Below are 14,450 nucleotides of genomic sequence, written 5' to 3' on the forward strand. Positions count from 1 at the left end.
CCTGTGTCTCACGCTCAGTCAGTTGCTCCGTCAAGTTCCTTCCCCCCCCCACCCCAAAAGAGCTTGACAGCCACAGGACACAAATCTGTCTCCATCTCTGCTGGGCTCCAGGACAGACCTTCGAAGTGCCCTCTGGTGAGTCCCCAGGGCCCTGCATTTGGGTCTGTTCCAGCAGGTTTTCTGTAGTGTCTACCTCAGGTGCCCCTGTTGTCCTTCCGTCCTACCTTTGAGCACTGGGAAAGGAAAGCATCATTTATTTATCTCTCTCTATTTACCATGCCTGGAACAAGCACGCTCGGTGCACATTTGTTGGGTCAGATTGAATTGCATAGCGCTGATTTAATACCTGCCATGGGGCCTTGCTTGGCACTGGGCAAAGCATGGGCACACAGCAAATATTTGCTGCTGAGTCTGTGCTCCCCCCTCCCCAGCCCCACGCAGGGTGCCCGTGTGGCATGACTGTATCAGGGAGAAGCAGCACATGGGGGCTTTCTGGCTTTCTGGTCAGCTTGCTCTTCTCAACGTTTGTGGCTGAAACATAGACAGGCCTAACTGACCAGCCCCCTCCACCTTCCTCCCTTCCTCTCAGGATACCTCTACCGGGTAGAAGATGACATAGCTATTTGGAGAGAGAGGCTCTGGGTTATTTTATTTATTTTGAAATTCTGAACTTCTACGCATTTTGTATAAGGATTTCCATATATGCCAGAGAATTTTTATCACACCAGGAAATTGAAGCTGTGGTTTCAGAGGGGGCTTGGCCTCTCCATACCTTACAGGTCAAATTCTGTGGTCAAATCTGATCAGGTTCAAGGTGCTGGCTTTGCTAAAACAGCATTGCCTCCTGCTGGGCTGTGCCCTCTCACTATAGATAATATATAAAAAAAAAAAAAAAAAAAGGAAGAAGAAGAAAAAGAAGAAAAAAAGAGGGGCAGGGTGGTAGCACACCTGGTAAAGTGCATGTGTTATAATGCTCAAGGATCTAGGTTCAAGCCCCTGGTCCCTACCTTCAGGAAGAAAGCTTCCTGAGCGGCAAAGCAGGGCTGCAGGTCTATCTCTCCCCCTCTCTCTTTCTCTCTCCATCTCTCCCTCCTCCCTCCCTCTCTATCTTCCCTTCCCCTCTATTTCTCTCTGTGACTATCTAAAATAAATAAAATGTATAAAGATATACATGTCCTTTCCCATGCAAGTGGTCATGTCATCAACTCAAGACAGTAATTTCTAGAAAGGAAAACATTTGCTTTCCCAGATGAACAAACACAGCTTCTGATGTACCTTCTTCACTCCCACAGTCCTGGTCAAGGATCTACTCCTCATTTCATGCTAAGAAAAAAAAAGAGAGAGGAAGAAAGAAGAAAGGAAGGAAGGGAAAGAGAGAGAGAGAAACAGAGTGCAAGATGCCAGCTTTCAAAGGACAGCAGAGTCCCTCTGTCCTTGGTGACAACATAGGATGTTGGGAGCATCCATCGAGGAAGCAGAGACAACAGCTGGAGGCTTTACTTTTAGGCAAGACTCAGAGGAGATTCTTCCCTAAAGCACTTGTGCTGAAAGCTTCCCTGACATATACCTTTCAAACTCGTAGTCAGTGGTTTCATCACACAGGTCACTTACAGCCTGGGGCAGTGTCCAGCTGCAGCCTTGGTGTCCTAGGATCGCAGCCCTCCCATACTCTTCTCCCCAGCCCCTCCACCTAAGAGGTGCCCGTGGTCCCTTGACATCTGGGTCTTCCCGTCAGGTAGACTCCCAGCAGCAGGACACAAGACAGCATCCTGCAGTGACCTTCCTTCTTCCCCCACCTTCCTCTCCTCTTCCTCCTGCTCCTCCCCTTCCCTTCCTCCTTCTACCGGAGTTATCACTGGGGGGGGGGGGGCCTTTAGCCTGCATGACTCCATAGTTCCCTGTCACTTGTGGGACACAGGCTGTCCTCGGTTTGCTGGACAGGCAAGTTGAAAGCAACTGAAGGGTGACCCTTTAGCTGCAGGGACACTGATGGCAGATGGAGGGGGTTTCACCCCCCTCCCCTGGGCACCTAGCCAGCCCAGTTGCACATAGTAACAGAAGGAGATGACACACCAGCATAGAAAGGACAAGCGATTTTCTTTCTTTATCTCTAGTTGCTAGATTTCCACCCAGAAAGTTGGAGAGGGATGTCTGTATGTGCTGAGATGCTTGCTACATCCTTCCTCCTGGAACAAGCCCTTTCTGTTGAGGGCACCTTCACGGGGCCAGCGTTATTGCTAGAAACCTCAGTTCCCTCCTGCTTCCCAGCCTCCCTGACTCTCCCAACAGTTAATCATTTCCTCCATCCCCGTTTATGTCTTCATACTATTCTCGGAGGCTTGCAATCATCATTTTCATTTTACAGAGGAGGAATGAAGCTCACTCACATCTAGAGACGGCGCCAGCCTGCCGGCGTTACAGGGAGCTCAGGAGCAGGAGGGCAGTGCTGTCACCTGGTTGAGTCTCACTCCACAGCCCAGGGCTGCAGACACCCCACAGACACTCAGGTACCCCACCCACACCCACACCCACACCCACACCCACACCCCGGGCCCAAGCTGGCAACCCCAGGGGGCCTGACATCCAGTGATGGAGGAGGGGTCAATAAGTAAACCCAAACCAGATTGTGGGAGCTGCAGGGCTGTGAGAGCCCCCAGGATGCCATTAGGGCAGCTGGCAAGCAGAAACTTGCGCTTCTAGTCTGGCAGGCCAGGTGGACAGATGGGGAGAGGAATGCACTTTGGCCAAAGCCAGGGTGACAGAAAAGCAACAGGCGGGAGACTGTGGCAATCTCCCCAGGGGGCCGCGGGCTGTGGATGAGGGGCCCGAGCTCTTCCTCTAAAGCAAGAAAGGGGCTTCTGCCCTGTGAGCAAGAGTAAGGCCCCATGGTGAGCATGCGCACAAACGAGCTGGCTGGCAGACGGAACCATGTGCGCACGCGCATTTGTGGGGAGCACAGAGGCCATGGAGCGGAATTAAGAGCCTCTTCTTGGCTGCAGCCCTGGGAAACAGCTCAGCGTTCACATCTGTGGCCCGAGAGGCCCAGATTTGATTCCTAGCACCACTTTATGTCAGAGCTGAGTGGTGGTTCACTCTCTAGTCTCTCCCTCACTCTTTCTCTCCCTCTCTCTCTCTCCCTCTCCCCTCCCTCTCAAAAGCAACTGTATTAACAAGCCTTTCTTAACTTTATTAATTTTTCCTTTCTCATAAAAACAAATAAACAAGTCTTTCTCAAGTTTATTATTATTATTATTATTATTTGTTGTTGAGGTGGTCTGGTGTCGGGCTGCACCGCGGAGAAGAGAGCGGACGTCCAGAGCAAAGGGGTACACAGATCTTTATTATAGGATGGGGGGGGAGGTTTGGTTCAGACCACGTGGAGCCAGCCAGCAATGGCCGACCACGGGGGGGGGGGGGGGGGGGGGGGGGGGGGGGGAGCAGGGAGCGAGACCTCAGAGAGGGAGAGCCGAGAGCCCAGAGAGAGAGAAGGGAGGGGTGAGGGGGCTTTTTATTGGGCGACAACCAGGGGTGATGTGTAGGGCCAGGATTGGTTGAAAGGGGGCACTCTAGGATTTAGCGGGGCATAGAAAAACCTGGGGGCGGAGCCAGGATTGGTTGAAAGGGGGCACTCTAGGATTTAGCGGAGCATAGAAAAACCTGGGGGCGGAGACTGCATCAGAATAAGTCCTCAGCAACATCTCCTCCTATCCCTTTATATCTAAATGGACACAGTAAAGAAAAATGGAATGGAGCAGGCTTAAATGTTTTAGAGGAATGCCATGCTCAGGTGGGAAGATGTAGGACTTTCTGTGGAGAAGGGAAGGCTTAAATGGCTGCCAACCTTGTGAGATTTATGCGTCCTCCTGTGCTCAACCCCTCTTTAGAGAGAGAGACTTACCTGGAGAGACTCATCTCATAGGTTTAAGCGCAGCCTGCTCAACCATCTCTTCACAATATCTCTACATCTTTTCTATCTTTCTACCTAGTAATAGCATAAGATGTACAAAGTCTATAAAGGACTATCATGGGGCAGAAACCTTTTGGGCATAAGCCTACATGACATAACAAAATAGGAAGGGACACGAAGGGGAGAAGTAAAAGCCAGTGTGGTGTGAAGGGAAGGATTGGTGTGTAAAGGAGCATTCCCTGTTTGGGTGGGGAAAGGGGCAAGGGTACATAATGAGGGGGAGGCGGGAGGCATGACCCACCAAACAGAGGGGCTATTTGGCATTGTATAGTCCTCAAGGCAACAGTCTGTAAAGTCTATGAATTACTCAGGATCAGTCTATGAAAAACCAGCAACGTGAAGGGAAGGAAGCTGCTGTAAAATTGTCTAAAGTGTCCAAAGGGTATACCAGCAAGTCCGATAGAAGTCTCAGTCCAAAGTAGGTGACTAGGGGGAGAAATGGCAGGGGATGAAATGCTGCATGAGGAAGGTCAGCCTCTGGAATTCTGCTTTTCTGTAGATTGTGAGCTGGAACCGCCAAAACGTGACAGGTCAAAGCAAAAGCAGGAAAGGCAGACAGGCAGTAAAAAGGTTCTGTCCTTGGAGTCTGCGAATCAGATTCCTCAGATCGCGTTGAGTGACATCTAGGGTTTCGGGGGGTGTGCCACGGTAGTCGTGCCATCTAGTGAGTGACGTCAGGGTGTGCAGGGGTTCAGATGTTTTTTTCCGGGATTCCTGTAAAGAAACACAAACAATCTGCTTCTCGTGGTTAGCAGGGCATCTGATTTGAATGCTTTATAGAAGAAGAGGTTTGGTGCCTTGACCAACTGAGTATTGGGGGATGTATCTTTCCTATTCATTTATGATTACATTTTATATTATTTGTCATGGTAGTCAGCCGTTTATCTGGAAGGTCCTGGGTGATTCATGGGGAAAAAGACCTTATCTTTTAACAAAGACTCTAAGGTGTAGGGAAGCGGGAACTATCTTATCCCTTTTTTTTTTTTTTTGTATCTTGTATCTTGCCTTTTGTTGCCCTAGTTGTTCTTGTTGTAATTATATTGTTGTTATTGCTGATATTGTGGTTGTTGGATAGAACAGAGAGAAATGGAGAGAGGAGGGAAAGACAGAGGGAGATAAAGATACCTGTAGACCTGCTTCACCGCCTGTGAAGTGATTCCCCTGCAGGTGAGGAGCCGGGGGCTCAAACTGGGATCCTCAAGCCAGTTCTTGCTAAACTCGCTGCGCCACCACCCGATTCCCAGGAACTATCTTTTAACATAAACTCTATGGTCATGCCAATAGCAACCTTGAGGGCACATGTGGCTCCCCACATGTCCCCCTGTCTTATATCATGTTTTGATGTTTGGCGGACTTTGTTTTGTGGCAGGGTGGACTGTGCCTGTCTTAGGTTGGGGATCAGCCTTCCGTCTTACCCGTCATTGGAACACCTGGTCATTTTTGCCCAGTAGTACCAGATGCCCTGTCTTAGGTTGACTGGATAGCGCTAGTTTCCTCTTACCCGTCATTGGCTAGCCAGCCCTCTACATGGTGGACGTTCTGATGGAGGGGGGCAAATCCTCCACAGCAACTCAATATTCTGCCATGTCCAGCCTATGATAGTGACTTTGTATAGGTTGCATCTTTATGGCATCAATCTGTTGCTGCAAAAGGCCATGAGCTTGTTAAGAATTATAGGACTGTGGTCCGGGAGGTGATGCAGTGACTAAAGCCTTGGACTCTTAAGCATGAGGTCCTGAGTTCGATCCCTGGCAGCACATGTACCAGAGTGAGTCTGGTTCTTTCTCTCTTTCTCATTAATAAATAAATTTAAAATGTGAAAAAAAAAAAAAAGAATTATAGGACCTATTGTGAGCAGAAGAAGTAAAGCAAGCTAGGGTCCCACAACTAAGGGTATACAGGTAAGGAAGGGGGAATGTATCCATTGATATGAAGAGGTAGGAGCATATCTCAAGTCTAAGGGAAGCAGTCAGTGAATGTGATGTCCAGGGGAACAGCCATTTTCTTTGGGGGTAGTAAAGGATGTCCGTGGCATGGGTGATGTTATAAAGAGAAACATCTTTAAATTGTTGGCTGACAAAGGCAGGCCTATGGTGGCAAGACAAGATACACCAGTTAAGTTTACAAGAATATGTGAATGTTGCTAATTCACATAGGTTGGATATGGAGGAACTTCTTACAGTTTAATACCTTACCATATGAACAGATGATTCCTCATATGAAGGCTTGATACCTGTAATCACTTACTTGTGGAAAACAATAAAAACTTGTAACAAGTTAGAGGTTTACTATAATTGACTTTGGACTATAAGCAGACTCAGGTTACTTAGAGAGTTAATGCATGTTAGTAACAATGGTTTTAACATTTAGAGTACTTCTGAGCAGATGGGTCATACAAAAAATGTTTGGTCATTCAGCACACTCACTCACAAAACACAACTGGCCATTCATAACATAAGACATTCAGGGAAGGGGTAGGAGAGAGGGCTCTGTGAGCCAACTTTTGTAGGTTCTGCCATGCCATATTATGGATCCTGGGATGTATCCTGCATCTGGTCCTCTTGTGTTATTTCTTGTTCTTCAGGAATAACAGCGCCATCCTGCGGGTATTGTCGGACATGGCGGGCAGGAACCCAGACAGGTTTAGAGAAATTTTGAGGGAAAATGCATGCGAAACCCCTTCCCATGGTCAATAATGGGTCAGGCCCTTTCCAAACTTTATCGAGTGGGTATCTCCATTTGACCTTAATAGATGGGAGGGTAGATGGTGTTTGCCAGTGAAGAATAATAGGGGGTAAGGCTGAGTTATTGTAAATATTAAAGAGATTTAACGTAGTTAAGGCTTTTGCTAGCTGGATATTTGGGGGATATGTTCCTTCTTTATCTTTATTTAGTTGAGCCTTCAGAGTTTGATGGGCCCTCTCGACAATGCCTTGTCTCTGTGGATTGTAGGGAATGCCCGTGGTATGAGTAATATTCCAGAGGGAACAAAAATCTTTAAATTGTTTACTTGTAAACATAGGTGCATTGTCTGTTTTCAAAAATAATGGGACCCCCATAACGGCAAAACAAGAGAGCATATGGCTTACAAGCTTTTTAGCACTTTCTCCTGTCTGAGCTGTAGCCCACATAAATTTAGAAAAGGTATCAATTGAGACAAACACATATTTTTGTTTGCCAAAGTTTGGTATGTGGGTGACATCAATTTGCCAAATAGCATTAGCTTTTAAACCTCGGGGATTAACCCCAAGGGTCTGGATAGCAGGTGTCTTTATGAGACTTGCACAAGAAGAGCATGTAGCGAGGATATGTTTTAACTGTTTAAATTTTTGTCATTGCCATGACTTTGCCATTCCAGGCCGACTTTTCCAGAGGAAAAAAAAGACAGAGAAAAGGTGGCCAGACAGCAGAGCACCTGACTAAGCACTCACATCACAGTGAACATGGTCATAGGTTCAAGATCCTGGTCCCCACCTGCAGGGGGAAAGCTTCATGAGTGGTGAAGCAGGGCTGCAGGTGTCTCTGTCTCTCTCCCTCTCTGTCTCCCCCACCCCTCTCAATTTCTCTCAGTCCCTGTCCAATAATAAATAAAGATATTTTAAAAAAGAAAAGGACAGAGACATGGAGTGGAGGAATACACCACAGCATGGAAACTTCCTCCAGTGTCATGAGGGCCATTTTTTGCTTTGTTTTAAATTATCTTTATTTTTGGATAAAGACAGCCAGAAATACAGAGGGTAGGGATATATATATATATATATATATATATATATATATATAGAGAGAGAGAGAGAGAGAGAGAGACGTGTGCAGCATTATTTTACTACTTGCAAAGCTTTTCCCCTGCATGCAGGGAGCTCAAACCCAGGTCCTTGCACCTTGTAACATGTGTGCTCAACCAGGAGAGTCACCACCGGGCCCCAAGAGGGCCAGATTTTAAACCTGGGTCATGCACATGGCAAAGTTCACCGTCCAGGTGAGCTCTTTTGCCAACTCATCCTATTTTATCTTACAGAGCTTTTTTTTTTCTTTTTTTTCTGATAGCGGAGGGACCAAGCAGCAAGGACCTAGACAAGGTGACAGGTGAGAAGGCTGGGGAGGGAGGGGAGGTTGGAGAAATAATTGTGTTAAAGGACCTGCCAGAGGCAGAGATTGATTAACTGGGGGGGGGGGGAGGTGAGGGAAGGGAGGGCATTAGGGGCCACAATGAGGTTTCTAGTTAACCAACGTGGGTGAATGATGAGACCATTAGCTCAGATCAGTGACCTGCTAGGAAAAGAATGAGGTCAGGCTGGACATGCTGGTGGGGAAAGGCATGGGGTTCCTGGGGACCGAAGCTGCTGGTCCTTTAACAAAAGAAGGGGGGTGGTGGTCTCAGGAGAGAAAGGGGGCATCTGGGTCCATAGTCCTGTTCAGAGAAGCCCCAGCACCATCTGCAGAGCTGGCTTGGGTCCCCGGTTCTCCGGCACAGGGCACAGTGACACCCCTCTTTGCTTGTCACAAGTCAGGCACTGCCAGCCCCAGTGGCACTGGCAATTTATCAGTCAGTGGAAAAAGATAACTGCCCATCATCCCACCTCACCTGGCCTGGGATGATGGGGAAAATTTTTAACTGCTTCATTCCAATGCCCTTTGATGCAGTTGTCCACTTGTTCTTTCTTTTTTCTTTCCTCCTCCTTAGATTTCTACTTGGAAGTTTATGTACATGACTGATGATTGACTATCAAATATACATATACATATACATATACATATACATATACATATACATATACATATACATATACATATACATATACATGAGCTGAGTCATCAGATAGTTTAATGGTCTTTAAAGCATAATGGCCCCTTCTGGCTGGACAGTTGAGGAAGCCCCCAGGAAGCCCTCAAGGTCAAGCTTTAATGAACTTGGTGAGAGTTGAGGGAAAAAAAGCAAAAGCCACCAGTGCTGGGAGCAGGCTTGGTAGCCCATGATCTTGGCAGAGAAAGAGGACTCATTCACTTTGGACTCCCCTGGGACAGAGCCATCAGAAATCACTGGGGGGTGGGGGTAGATAGCATAATGGTTATGCAAAGGGACTCTCATGCCTGAGATTCCAAAGTCCCAGGTTCAGTCCCCCACACCACAATAAGCCAGAGCTGTGCAGTGCTCTGGTATTTGCCTCTGTGTCTTTCCCTCTCTGCATCTCTCTCAAAAATAAAGTAAATAAAATAAAAAAAAAAAAAAAAAAAAGAAGTCACTGGGGAGAAGAATGCTTGGCCTATGTGTGATAGGTGCTCTGGGGCCCTGAGTCAGGAGACTGTTAGCTCTGAGCTTGTTTTTTGTTTGTAACTCCTTGCCTTCCTGAGTTGATACTCAACCCCCCCCCCATGCAGTGCTGGGACTCAAACTCAGGACCTCAGGACTTGCACCTGCCAGTTCAGTGCTCCACCTCTGAGCCACATCCAGGGACCCACAGGCATGTCCCCTGTACTCTCTGGCTTCATCCTTAGAAGAGGGGGGCCAGTCTGGTGGCCACCTTGGCATAAAAAGCTATTGAATTTACCAGTCCGACATGGTGGACGGAGGCCGGGAGGGTGGCATTTCATTGTTGGCAGTCACCATCACAGGCCCCAGATTCTGTCTCTGGCTGTCGAGGGTGGTGCTGCCATACCTGTTTACATGAATAGACGAGGGACCCGGGCTGAGAAGATGTGGCAGGTTCCTCTGATGTGCATGTCGCTGTGCCATCCACACCCCCCAAGTCCCCGGAAGTGCAGACCTGAGGAGCAGCATGTCACAACTGAGCTAGGTTATCAGAAAACTGTAGGAAGTTGGTGGCACACCTGGTTGAGCACACATGGTACAAGGCACAAGGACCCAGGTTCAAACCCTCAGTCCCCACCTGGAGCGGGGAAATTCTGCGAGTGCTGAAGCAGTTTTCTCTCCCTATATTTACCTATCTCCCCCCTACCCTCTGGATTTCTGGCTGTCTCTATCCAATAAATAAAGATAATTTAAAAATTGTATAAAAATATTTTTGACACTTATTAATCATACTTTTAAAATATTTTTATTATCTTTATTTTTATTGGATAGAGGCCATCAGAAATCTAGAGAGAAAGGAGTGATAGAGAGGGAGACAGAGAGACACCTGCAGCCCTGCTTCACCACTCGTGAAGCTTTTCCCCTGCAGGTGAGGACCTGGGACTCGAACCTGGGTCCTTGGGCATTGTAACATGTGCTCAGCCAAGTGCACCACTACCTGGCCCCAAAAATATTTTTTTAAAAACTGTAGGGGGGCAGGAGCTGGCTCACCCAGTGGAATGTATGCTTTAGCATCTGAGAAACCCCGGGTTCAACCCCTCCCTGCCTCCTGCCCCAACACCATATATGAGAACCTCCATGTGGGAAGCTTCACTGGCAGTGGAGCAGTGCTATGGCATCTCTCCTCTCTCTCTCCCTCACTGTCTCTCACCATCTATTTATAAAAGAGTGGAAGATAGGAACTTGGACCCCAAAGTGCTAGGAACCCACACTGAACCCCCATTTACTGGCCCTGCCCCCAGAGTGGGAGTTGCTGCCTGAGGAAGTGTGTGTGTGTGTTTGGGGTGAGAAGGAGTTGCAATAGTGGGAAACAGAAGTAGCAGCTGGTAATTTTTTTAAAAATTTGTATCCCATGTTTTATTAGTAGTATTAATTAATTAATTATTTTAATGAGAGGTACAGAAATACCAGAGCACTGCTCTGCTCTGCCTTGTGGTGCTGCTGGGGGTTGAACCTGGGACTTTCAGAGCCTCAGGCATCAAAATCTTTTGCAGAAATTTTATGCTGTTTCTCCAGCCCATGAAACAGGTCTTTTCAGGTACAAGGGTTGAGTTCAACCAGAGCAGCTCAGGAGTCAGGCAAAAGTGTTGAGTGAGTTCCAGACATCAGAAAAATGATAGATAGGGAGTCGGGCTGTAGCGCAGCGGGTTAAGCTCAGGTGGCGCAAAGCACAAGGACCGGCATAAAGATCCCGGTTCGAACCCCGGCTCCCCACCTGCACGGGAGTCCCTTCACAGGCGGTGAAGCAGGTCTGCAGGTGTCTATCTTTCTCTCCCCCTCTCTGTCTTCCCCTCCTCTCTCCGTTTCTCTCTGTCCTATCCAACAACGACAACAATAATAACTACAACAATAAAACAACAAGGGCAACAAAAGGGAATAAATAAATAAAATATTTAAAAAAGAAAAAAAAGAAAAGTGATAGATTAGATAGATAGATAGAGAGGGGGGAAAAAAAAAAAACTCTGACATTCTTCAGAGTCCCAAGGTCCCAAATTCAACTCCTCCTCCAAATGTCTGAGCTAAGTAGTTCTCTCTCTCTCTCTCTTTCTCTCCCTCCCCCTCCCCCTCCCCCTCTAGCTCCCTCCCTCCCCTCCCCTTCTCTCCCCTCTCCTTCCCTCTCATATAAACAAAGTCAAAGGAAGGGAGCAAGGGCGATGAATGCAGCTATGCCACCAAGATCTGGAGACAGAAGGGAGCCAGAACAAGCAGCGACCCCTAAGAGAAGGAGCCACACGTGCTGGGGAAGTTGGCAAAAGAAACCAAGTGTTCATTCAGGTCCTGGAGAAGGAGGGCCTAGAGGGGGTTGAATTGTTATGTGGAAAACTGAGAAATGTTATGCATGTACAAACTACTGTATTTTACTGCTGACTGTAAATGATTAATCCTTAAAGAAAAAGAAAAAAGAAAGAAAAAGAACAAGGCAGGCCAGAGCTGGGAGCACACTGGAGCCAGGAGGCTGGGAACCTGCCCCGCCCAGCCTGGAGGGCAGATCTTGTCTTACAAGTGCATCACAATAGGTGCTGCCTGCAGGTCTCCACTCAGAAGTGTCAGCCTCTGGTGCAGCAAAACAAGCAGCTCCAGAGGCTTTGAATCTAGCTGCCCCGAAGGCTTGGGACGAGGCCGCTAGGTTTTCTCTTCTCAGTAATGTGGCCCAACCCCTCCCCTCCCCAGCCGGTAAGAAGGTGGGTGGGGGAGGGGGCTCCTCTTTGGTTTGAAAGACTCAGTAAAATAAAGGTCGCCGCCAAGGCAAGCCTCAGGCAAGGCTATGCTCAAATTCTGGAGGAAGCCCTTCCCCTCCCTGCCAGATGGAAGGTCACCCCAGTGCTGGCACTTCAGAGTACCCCGTTTAATAGTATATTAACTAAGATTAGCATTGGGATGAATGTTAACACCCTGGGGCAAGGTTAATCTTAAAGCTTCTGCCGTCCCCTCTAGGTAACAGGAATCAAGTGGGCTGGAGACACGGGGGGGGGGGGCAGCGGGAGGAGCCTTGGTCCCCACCTAGAGGCAGAAACGTGGTGGGAGTTCGGGACGTGTGAGGACTCTGGCTTGGGTTCAAGCCTGTGGCTTCTAAGCAATGAATTCTCTGCCTTTCCTGGAGCTGCAAACCTCAACCTCTGTGATAAACGAGTAAATTCAAAGCTGGGCAGACCGGACCAAAAAGCCATCTGCCCTCCCCTACTCCCCACCCCCCACCCCCAGCCTCCAGCCCCCTCTTCCAGACGAGGAAGAGACAGTCATGAGGGGCGAGAAACTGAGGCACAGAGGACCAATTCCCAGGAGCTAACAACCCAGGAGCTAACAACCAAAGGGGGAGGTATTTTTTTTCCTGTTTGTTTGTTTTTCCATCACCTCTGGTCCCACACCCCCATACCCCCCAATCTCAGGGAAATAAGCCGCTGGAGTAAGTAGAGAACCTGCCCCCCACCCCCACCCCCAGCTCCTGGGGCACCCCCCGTTAAGATGGTTAATAACCACAGCAAGGTGATTGATGACTTAGCACTCCAAGGGAGCGGGCTGTCACTGCAGGTCCTCCACCCTGCCCGCTCCCTTCATTTGCATAGGTAATGGTCGTGTTATTAACAGCTCATTAGTGTCAGGCCCAGGTGACCAGAAAGGCAGACTCCAGTGGACTGAGAGGAAGGAGCTGCTTAGAATTCAAGTTAAACCCTTCCAGGACTCTCATTCCAGGACCTGGAAGGGGGTCCAGACAAAGTTAGAGGAGGCGGGTTCTCGCAGAGGACTCCCTGGCCCTTCTCACTGACAAAATCCAACTCTAAGATAACATGCATAGAAACAGACCTGTATGTATCCCCATGCACAGTGACCGGGTTGGAGCTCCCTCCCCACACATGCAGGAAAGACACTTTATGAGTGGTAATGCAGGCCTGCAGGTCTCTCTCTCTCTCCCTCTCTCTCTCTCTTTCTCATGTCTCCCTCCCACTCAACTTCTCTCTGTCCTGTCAGACAAAAAAAAAAAAAATAGAAAGGAAAAAAATGGTCACCAGGAGCTGTGAATTGGCAGTGCCGCCACCAAACCCCAACAATAACCCTGGTGGCAATTAAAAAGGGGGGCAGGCAGTAGTGCAGTGGGTTAAGCACATGTGGTGCGAAGCACAAGAACAAGCCTAAGGATCCCGGTTCAAGCCCCGGCTCCCCACCTGCAAGGGGGAGTCGCTTTACAAGCGGTGAAGCAGGTCTGCAGGTGTCTTTCTCTCCCCCTTCTCTGTCTTCCCTTCCTCTCTCCATTTCTCTTTGTTCTATCCAACAATAATGACAACAATAACTGCAATGATGAACAGCAAGGACAACAAAAGGGGGGGGATGGCCCCCAGGAGCAGTGGATTCGTAGTGCAGGCACCGAGCCCCAGTGATAACCCTGGAAGCAGAGTGAGAGACAGACAGACAGACAGATATGGGGTGAATCCCACTGAGGATCCATCCCTAAAGTACCTGGCCAGCCAAGCTCAGGACTATCAAGGTCATAAACTAGGAGGCTGGAGTCAAGGTTACAGCCAAAATGAGCCCAAGGAGACGAAACAATGACCCACAAGGTGCCATCCAGGACACAAGAAAAAGGAAAGACATAGATGGAAAAAAAAAAAAAAAGAAAAAGAGATAAAAACAAGAGATAGATAAAAACAAACAAAAAGACATGAAATCACCTGTAGCAGTCCATCTGTTTGAACAAGGCTACCATGCAAATGTGAGATATTAAGAATAAGTCACCAGTAAGCCGGCTATATGAGAACTCTGCCTTTTACTATGAATCTGTAACTGGTCCAGGGCTGGGGGGGGGGTGGGAGGAAGCAGTTTTGTTTTGTTTTTAAGTCTTTAACAGCTGTGTAACACTGAGCCACGTAAGTAAACTATTCCTTTTGGTCCTTGGAATGCCCAGGTTTCATAGAGATAACAGGTGTCTCTACCTTCACTTTTCAAGTGAAACCACCAAGGTGTGGAGAAATTAAGTGACTTGCCCAAGATCATATAGCTACCAAGTGGGAAATCTTGGTTTGCAGTTCAGGGCTCATTGCTCAGAGGCTGGCATCTGTGAGAGTTAAAAATGGATACAGGTATAATTAAGAAATATGGGGGAGTCGGGCAGTAGTGCAGCAGGTTAAGCACAGGTGGCGCAAAGCCCAAGGACAGGTGGAAGGACCCCAGTTGGAGGTCCCA

At 48.2% G+C, this 14,450-nt stretch overlaps 1 long non-coding RNA gene across 1 annotated transcript in view; it reads left to right on the forward strand.

The window, feature by feature from the left end:
* Positions 1-2,368: 2,368 nt before the first annotated feature.
* Positions 2,369-14,450, forward strand: part of LOC132534909 (uncharacterized) — a 37,927-nt gene continuing 25,845 nt past the window's right edge. The window contains exons 1-2 of the long non-coding RNA XR_009546667.1: positions 2,369-2,507; positions 8,012-8,050. This is a non-coding gene — a long non-coding RNA (uncharacterized LOC132534909). The remainder of the gene's footprint in view (positions 2,508-8,011; positions 8,051-14,450) is intronic.

The sequence above is a fragment of the Erinaceus europaeus genome, chromosome 20, assembly GCF_950295315.1.
Source record: "Erinaceus europaeus chromosome 20, mEriEur2.1, whole genome shotgun sequence".
Taxonomy (NCBI): Eukaryota; Metazoa; Chordata; class Mammalia; order Eulipotyphla; family Erinaceidae; genus Erinaceus; species Erinaceus europaeus.